This window comes from Dendrobates tinctorius, unplaced genomic scaffold (assembly GCF_039654945.1).
Source record: "Dendrobates tinctorius isolate UK_male_01 unplaced genomic scaffold, ASM3965494v1 ptg000143l, whole genome shotgun sequence".
NCBI classification, from domain to species: domain Eukaryota; kingdom Metazoa; phylum Chordata; class Amphibia; order Anura; family Dendrobatidae; genus Dendrobates; species Dendrobates tinctorius.
The window spans coordinates 32,248,173-32,257,056 of NW_027361810.1; positions in this window are offsets into that span (position 1 = coordinate 32,248,173).

Consider the following 8,884-nt stretch of genomic DNA (forward strand, 5'->3'; position numbering starts at 1 on the left):
ACAGTGCTGCCTAGCCCACGGTATAGGAAACAGTTGGCTGTAGGCGTTCGACCCTCCTCCTCCTCCTCCTCCAGAAGCGAAAGCTCGTCCACAGAGCACAGTCGTACGAGCACTCCATCTGCAGCTGCCACTGTTGCACACGATGTGTCCCCCTATCGAGCAGCTAGTGGAAAGCGTCAGCAGGCTGTGTTGCAGATGATGTGTTTGGGCGACAGACACACCGCCGAGGTGCTGGCCGAGTACTTGAAGCGACAAACTGAGTCATGGCTGGGCAGTGTACATCTTGAGGCAGGCAAGGTAGTTAGTGATAACGGCCGTAATTTTGTGGCAGCCATAGCCCTTTCAAAACTCAGCCACATACCTTGCTTGGCTCACACCTTGAACCTGGTGGTGCAGTGCTTCCTCAAAAATTATCCGGAGTTAACAGCCCTGCTCCAGAAGGTGCGAAGACTGTGCGCGCACATCCGCCGGTCGCCTGTACACTCCGTTCGTATGCAGAAGCTGCAGCGATTGCTCCACCTTCCCAACCACCGCCTCATTATCGACATTGCAACAAGGTGGAACTCCACCCTGCACATGGTGGAGCGGCTGTGCGAGCAGAGGCAGGCCATAATGTATTTGTGGGAGGATACACGGCCAGGCACTTTGAGAGCAGACATGGAGTTGACAGGCGTGCAGTGGTCGAAGCTGAAAGACCTTTGTAAAGTCCTTCAGTGTTTTGAGGAATGCACACGGCTGGTAAGCGCAGACGACGCCATCCTAAGCATGAGCATCCCACTTATGCGTCTGCTCATGCAAACTTTGACGCACCTTAAGGAGCAGGCGTCTGCAGCCAATGTTGATGAGGAGGAGGGAATCCTTGATGACATTCAGCCATTGTCTGCTCAGGGACCTCTCCTGGACGAGGTGGAGGAAGAAGAGGAGGAGGAGGAGGAGGATGATGGGGATGATTACTTAGGGGAGGAGGATGCATCTCGTGGGGCAAGTGAAAATGTTGGCGTGGCAAGGTCTGGTACAGGGTTTGTGCGTGACTGGAGGGATATGGATTTGCCAGAAAGTGCTCCTCCACCCAGCACTCGCAGTGCATCATTGACACCGGGAACATTGGCCCACATGTCAGATTATGCCTTACGGATCCTAAAAAGGGACCCCCGCATTGCCAAAATGATGAACGATGACGACTACTGGTTGGCCAGCATCCTGGATCCACGCTATAAAGGCAAATTACAAAACATCATGCCACTGGAGAACCTTGACCTAATATTGGCTAATAAACAAGCAACTCTGGTAAATCGGTTGCTTGAGGCATTCCCAGCACACAGCAGCGGTGATGGTTCTCACACGAGCCGTACGGGCCGGGGGCAGCTTGGCAGAGGTGTTCGTGGTGCACACAGCAGAAGTGGCGTTGGAGACAGGGGTTTCATGACAATGTTGTGGACTGATTTTTCAAATACCGCTCACACAACTGGTAATACTGCATCGATGGAAAGTGACAGGAGACAGCAGTTGTCAACTATGGTTACAAACTACTTTTCCTCCCATATCGATGTTCTCCCACACAGGTCATTCCCCTTTGACTATTGGGCCGCTAAACTGGACACCTGGCCTGAATTGGCCCAATATGCCTTACAGGAGCTCGCTTGCCCAGCTGCAAGTGTGCTATCGGAAAGAGTCTTCAGTGCAGCTGGATCAATCCTGACAGAAAAAAGGACCCGTCTGTCAACCCAAAATGTGGATGATCTAACCTTCATTAAAATGAACCACGCATGGGTTTCCAAGGATTTTGTCCCACCTTCCCCTGATGACACATAGGGTGACAGAAAAATGGCTTGCTTTGGTCCACCTCTTCCTGGTACTTCACCTATTTCGCCTTTTGCATCAGCTGAATGTCCAACATCAACATATGCCACTTTCTAAAACTCCCTAACTGTGCTGCCTCCCCCCCCATGGCCGGGGTCACCACCTACCGCACGACACCGTGCGAGTGCCGTTGCCCTGGACAGGTGGGTAGGCCGACTCTTGGGCGCGGGCACTGGCACAGGGTCCCTCATAGTGCAATCAAGTGTCTCTGACGGTGGTGGTGCACACCCGCCGTCAGACACACCGCTGTACTATGAGGGTCCCAGTGCCAGTACCGACGCCCACGAGTGGGCCCCCCTTGCTTGGGCAGGGCCCCAGCATTTGCAATCTTTACCTCTCCCTGCTCCTCCGCTGTGTAATCTGGGCCATCAAATCCATACTGTGCCTGACACCGTCTGAGCCTGCCTCCTGATACATATATTTTGAATGTGTACGCTATCCATACATGTTATCCGGGGATACGGTACCCTTTCTAACCTTTGTGCAATCACGTGCAATCCATACTGGGCCTAACACCGTCTGAGCCTGCCTCCTGAGACATATATTTTGAATGTGTACGCTATCCATACATGTTATCCGGGGATACGGTACCCTTTCTAACCTTTGTGCAATCACGTGCAATCCATACTGTGCCTGACACCGTCTGAGCCTGCCTCCTGAGACATATATTTTGAATGTGTACGCTATCCATACATGTTATCCGGGGATACGGTACCCTTTCTAACCTTTGTGCAATCACGTGCAATCCATACTGGGCCTAACACCGTCTGAGCCTGCCTCCTGAGACATATATTTTGAATGTGTACGCTATCCATACATGTTATCCAGGGATACGGTACCCTTTCTAACCTTTGTGCAATCACGTGCAATCCATACTGGGCCTAACACCGTCTGAGCCTGCCTCCTGAGACATATATTTTGAATGTGTACGCTATCCATACATGTTATCCGGGGATACGGTACCCTTTCTAACCTTTGTGCAATCACGTGCAATCCATACTGTGCCTGACACCGTCTGAGCCTGCCTCCTGAGACATATATTTTGAATGTGTACGCTATCCATACATGTTATCCAGGGATACGGTACCCTTTCTAACCTTTGTGCAATCACATGCAATCCATACTGGGCCTAACACCGTCTGAGCCTGCCTCCTGAGACATATATTTTGAATGTGTACGCTATCCATACATGTTATCCGGGGATACGGTACCCTTTCTAACCTTTGTGCAATCACGTGCAATCCATACTGGGCCTAATACCGTCTGAACCTGCCTCCTGAGACATATATTTTGAATGTGTACGCTATCCATACATGTTATCCGGGGATACGGTACCCTTTCTAACCTTTGTGCAATCACGTGCAATCCATACTGTGCCTGACACCGTCTGAGCCTGCCTCCTGAGACATATATTTTGAATGTGTACGCTATCCATACATGTTATCCGGGGATACTGTACCCTTTCTAACCTTTGTGCAATCACGTGCAATCTATACTGGGCCTAACACTGTCTGAGCCTGCCTCCTGAGACATATATTTTGAATGTGTACGCTATCCATACATGTTATCCGGGGATACGGTACCCTTTCTAACCTTTGTGCAATCACGTGCAATCCATACTGGGCCTAACACCGTCTGAGCCTGCCTCCTGAGACATATATTTTGAATGTGTACGCTATCCATACATGTTATCCGGGGATACGGTACCCTTTCTAACCTTTGTGCAATCACGTGCAATCCATACTGTGCCTGACACCGTCTGAGCCTGCCTCCTGAGACATATATTTTGAATGTGTACGCTATCCATACATGTTATCCAGGGATACGGTACCCTTTCTAACCTTTGTGCAATCACGTGCAATCCATACTGGGCCTAACACCGTCTGAGCCTGCCTCCTGAGACATATATTTTGAATGTGTACGCTATCCATACATGTTATCCGGGGATACGGTACCCTTTCTAACCTTTGTGCAATCACGTGCAATCCATACTGGGCCTAACACCGTCTGAGCCTGCCTCCTGAGACATATATTTTGAATGTGTACGCTATCCATACATGTTATCCGGGGATACGGTACCCTTTCTAACCTTTGTGCAATCACGTGCAATCCATACTGTGCCTGACACCGTCTGAGCCTGCCTCCTGAGACATATATTTTGAATGTGTACGCTATCCATACATGTTATCCAGGGATACGGTACCCTTTCTAACCTTTGTTCAATCACGTGCAATCCATACTGGGCCTAACACCGTCTGAGCCTGCCTCCTGAGACATATATTTTGAATGTGTACGCTATCCATACATGTTATCCGGGGATACGGTACCCTTTCTAACCTTTGTGCAATCACGTGCAATCCATACTGGGCCTAACACCGTCTGAGCCTGCCTCCTGAGACATATATTTTGAATGTGTACCCTATCCATACATGTTATCCTGGGATACGGTACCCTTTCTAACCTTTGTGCAATCACGTGCAATCCATACTGTGCCTGACACTGTCTGAGCCTGCCTCCTGAAACATATATTTTGAATGTGTACGCTATCCATACATGTTATCCGGGGATACGGTACCCTTTCTAACCTTTGTGCAATCACGTGCAATCCATACTGGGCCTAACACCGTCTGAGCCTGCCTCCTGAGACATATATTTTGAATGTGTACGCTATCCATACATGTTATCCGGTGATACGGTACCCTTTCTAACCTTTGTGCAATCACGTGCAATCCATACTGGGCCTGACACCGTCTGAGCCTGCCTCCTGAGACATATATTTTGAATGTGTACGCTATCCATACATGTTATCCAGGGATACGGTACCCTTTCTAACCTTTGTGCAATCACGTGCAATCCATACTGGGCGTGAGAACGGCTGGCGAGCTGTTAAGCAAGCTACAGCACCTGTCCAGACAAGTACAGGGATTCCCTAGCGAGGAGACTTATTTGATTGTTTTCAATGTTGGGACAGCAATTTTTGGGGAGCACTATACTCTGGAGAATGATAGATGGGGCCCACCATACACTGGAACATTCCAAAGGTGGACATCAGACACTGGAGCAGCATTTGCAGGGCCCATTATACACTAGAGCATTAGAAATGGGGCCCATTATGTTTGGAGCATTATTTGGGCCCATAAGACAGTGGAGCTTCATCCATGAGGACCAACATATACTGTAGCATTATGTGGAGCTCATCATATACTGTTTCAAACATTATATGGGACCAATGATTCTGTATGGAGAAATAGATGGGCCTCGTCATGAGATGTAAAAAGTGAGGTATTTTTCATTGTACTATACCGCTATTTATCTGCCGTATCGGAGCATGATGAGTTGTGGTATGTGTTAAAGGGGCGCTCTTTCGCCCAGGGCACATGAAAACCTGCAGCCAGCCCTCCCCCCCCCCCACAACTTTAGCCAAATAACCCCCATTTTTCAGTGCGTAACTTGTATTATGAAGTTAATTAAGGTTGACAAGCTTAAGTAAGAAGAATTGATGCTTTTGGCATTCAAATGGGCACTGTAGGTGTGTTTCCTGTCCTCCTCTCACTGCCGACTTTTAATCCCCATTGACTTACATTGGGTTTCGTGTTTCGGGACGACCCCGACTTTTCCCTATAATCGGACGATCTTGCTCGACCCGACTTTTGGAAAAGTCGGGTTTCACGAAACGAAACGCGACCCTAAAAAACCAAAAGTCGCTCAACTCTAGTATTAACGTTTCTTCATTGCTTTATTCTAAAATATTTAAAACCGGTACAGGAAATCAATAGCAAAATCCAACACGTTTTTTGGCATCAAGTTCCGTTTCTCAAGGTGCATGAAAAAAAGAAATACAATTGAAATACCTTCCGGTTCTAATAAACATATGGGTGACCTAATTGTTCTAACTTTAAATTTGCATTTAGCAAACATTTAGTATAATAATGAAGTGGTGCTGGAACTCTAGAAGGTAAAATCTATAACAGAAATCATGAAATTAATATGAATAATATATACAGTGAGGGCGGAAAAATACTTGAGAGAATCCTCAAAAAAAAGAAAATGGGCTTTTGAAGACTTCACATATCAATGATTGTGATTATATAGCATTTTGTAAGATTTAGAAACATTTAGTGTCAGACTAGATCTCCAAACAATCAAGGATCCTTCAGTTTCTTCTATAATAATAACACCCTATAACATTGTGACCCATATCTGCAATTCGATGTCTTATTCCAGAGAAATGCATGTTTTTTTTATATGCGAATAAGCTGCAAAGATCTATTGACCGGAAATAGATCTCCCTGAGAATCTGCCTCCAGAGCTTATTGTAAAATAAAAGAGGCATTACGAGTGTAAGAGATGTACTGTAGATCAGGATATTGGACTGTCAATCATTGCATGTCTCAAACTGGTAACTCACCCTTTCATTTAAAATAATCTCACAGAGAGATCTACGTCCAGCCCATAGATCTTAACAGCTAATTTACTCATCTCCTCTCCAATCACACCTCACCATTTGTGCACTTGACCCCATTCCATCCCACCTCTTCCCCAACTTCACCACCACCCTCATCCCATCCCTAACTCATCTCTTCAACCTCTCTCTAAATTCTGGTATCTTCCCTTCTGCTTTAAAACATGCACAATCATGCTTATCCTCAAAAAAACATCCCTCAACCCGACCGCTATGCCCAGCTATTGTCCCATATTGCTGTTCACATTCGTTTACAGCAGGGGTCTCAAACACGCGGCCCGCGGGCCACATGCGGCCCCTGAGGCAGTCATCTGCGGCCCGCGGTGCACCACGTCTCACCCCCTGTGAGGCAGGTAGAAGGGGGAAGGCACGCAGCCATCCAGGATCGCCGCGATGGCTGTGTGTTCTGTGTGCACAGGACCTGTGATGAGGTCACAGGAGGGGGAGGAGTCATGGGGTCACATGATCAGGGGCCTCAGTGTATGCAGAACGCTGCTGTCTTTGTCTGTGCTGGTTGTCATGGTGCTGGCTGGGTAAGTTTCTGTGTGGGGTCAGGAGGGGTTTATAGGGTGGATGTAGCAGAGCTGTGTGTGTATGAGGTGTACGGAGTGGAGCCGTGTGTGTACGAAGACCGAGGTGTACGGAGCGGAGCCGCATGTGTACGAGGTGTACGGAGTGGAGCCGCGTGTGTACGAGGTGTACAGAGCGGAGCCGCGTGTGTACGAGGTGTACGGAGCGGAGCCGCGTGTGTACGAGGTGTACAGAGCGGAGCCGCGTGTGTACGAGGTGTACGGAGCGGAGCCGTGTGTGTACGAGGTGTACAGAGCGGAGCTGCGTGTGTACGAGGTGTACGGAGCGGAGCCGTGTGTGTGCAAGGTGTGCGGAGCAGAGCCGTGTGTGTGTGAGGTGTTGCGGAGCAGAGCCGTGTGTGTGCGAGGTGTGCGGAGCAGAGCCGTGTGTGTGCGAGGTGTACAGAGTGGAGCCGCGTGTGTGCGAGGTGTATGGAGCGGTGCCGCATGTGTACGAGGTGTGCTGAGCGGAGATGTGTGTATTTTGGCATGGGGTGGGCCCCATTTGAAAGTTTGCCCCAGGGCCCATAGCTTTGTGGCTATGCCACTGCTCATGCTAGAAGAGAGGAGGAGTGCTCTGCTCCATAGTGGCTGTGGCCCTGCGTGATGACATCCATCTGGCGCAGTGTAATGACATCGCGCAGAGAGCAGAGACGTGACTTCCCCCCCATTGCTGGATTTTGCAGGTGACTGTGGCTGTGCGTGTACAGCGAGATGATAGCGCCGGCTCACATGCAGAGCCGACACTTATCATCCGCTGAGGTAAGCTGTACATCACAGCTGGCAACCTATTTGAACAGCCATGATCGTTATTAGCACCGATCGCAGCACGTGCAATCCATACTGTGCCTGACACCGTCTGAGCCTGCCTCCTGATACATATATTTTGAATGTGTACGCTATCCATACATGTTATCCGGGGATACGGTAGCCTTTCTAACCTTTGTGCAATCACGTGCAATCCATACTGGGCCTAACACCGTCTGAGCCTGCCTCCTGAGACATATATTTTGAATGTGTACGCTATCCATACATGTTATCCGGTGATACGGTACCCTTTCTAACCTTTGTGCAATCACGTGCAATCCATACTGGGCCTGACACCGTCTGAGCCTGCCTCCTGAGACATATATTTTGAATGTGTACGCTATCCATACATGTTATCCAGGGATACGGTACCCTTTCTAACCTTTGTGCAATCACGTGCAATCCATACTGGGCGTGAGAACGGCTGGCGAGCTGTTAAGCAAGCTACAGCAGCTGTCCAGACAAGTACAGGGATTCCCTAGCGAGGAGACTTATTTGATTGTTTTCAATGTTGGGACAGCAATTTTTGGGGAGCATTATACTCTGGAGAATGATAGATGGGGCCCACCATACACTGGAACATTCCAAAGGTGGACATCACAAGCTAGCTAAGTCAATATTACATACATAGAAGGAAAAGTAAATTTATGTACCAGGGTCATATTTTTGCATGTAACTGAACCTTGGCCCGAAGAATCCATGTTACTGGTGGGCCTCTGCCAACCCTGTCTGACACTGTTTGCATGACACTAACTACTCTCACCTACACCTATAAAAGTGGACAAAGCCCAGGTTCCTAATCATCCCTACTATAGACTTTATCAGGCTTTCTGATAAAGGGGCATTCTGCTGTCACAAATTGTTACTATCAGCAGGGTAGATGATAACGATTACATTGGTGGAGGTTCGACCTCGGTAACCTCCATTGGTCGCAGAACAGGGGTCCGGTTTCTCCGTTTTAAATAAAGCTGGGGATGGCCAACCCCATGATGCTGTATGGTTACACAAGAGAACAAATATTTTACATTCACATTGTGTTCACATAATGTAGAAAGAAAAAATGTTTTTCTCAACAAGAGATTGTAACAATGTAACACAGTTTCCGATATATAATTTCCAATTAAGATGTCATAACTATCAGCGCAGGCGGCTTATCATCGAAGGAATGGATAATAGTTGTAATGTA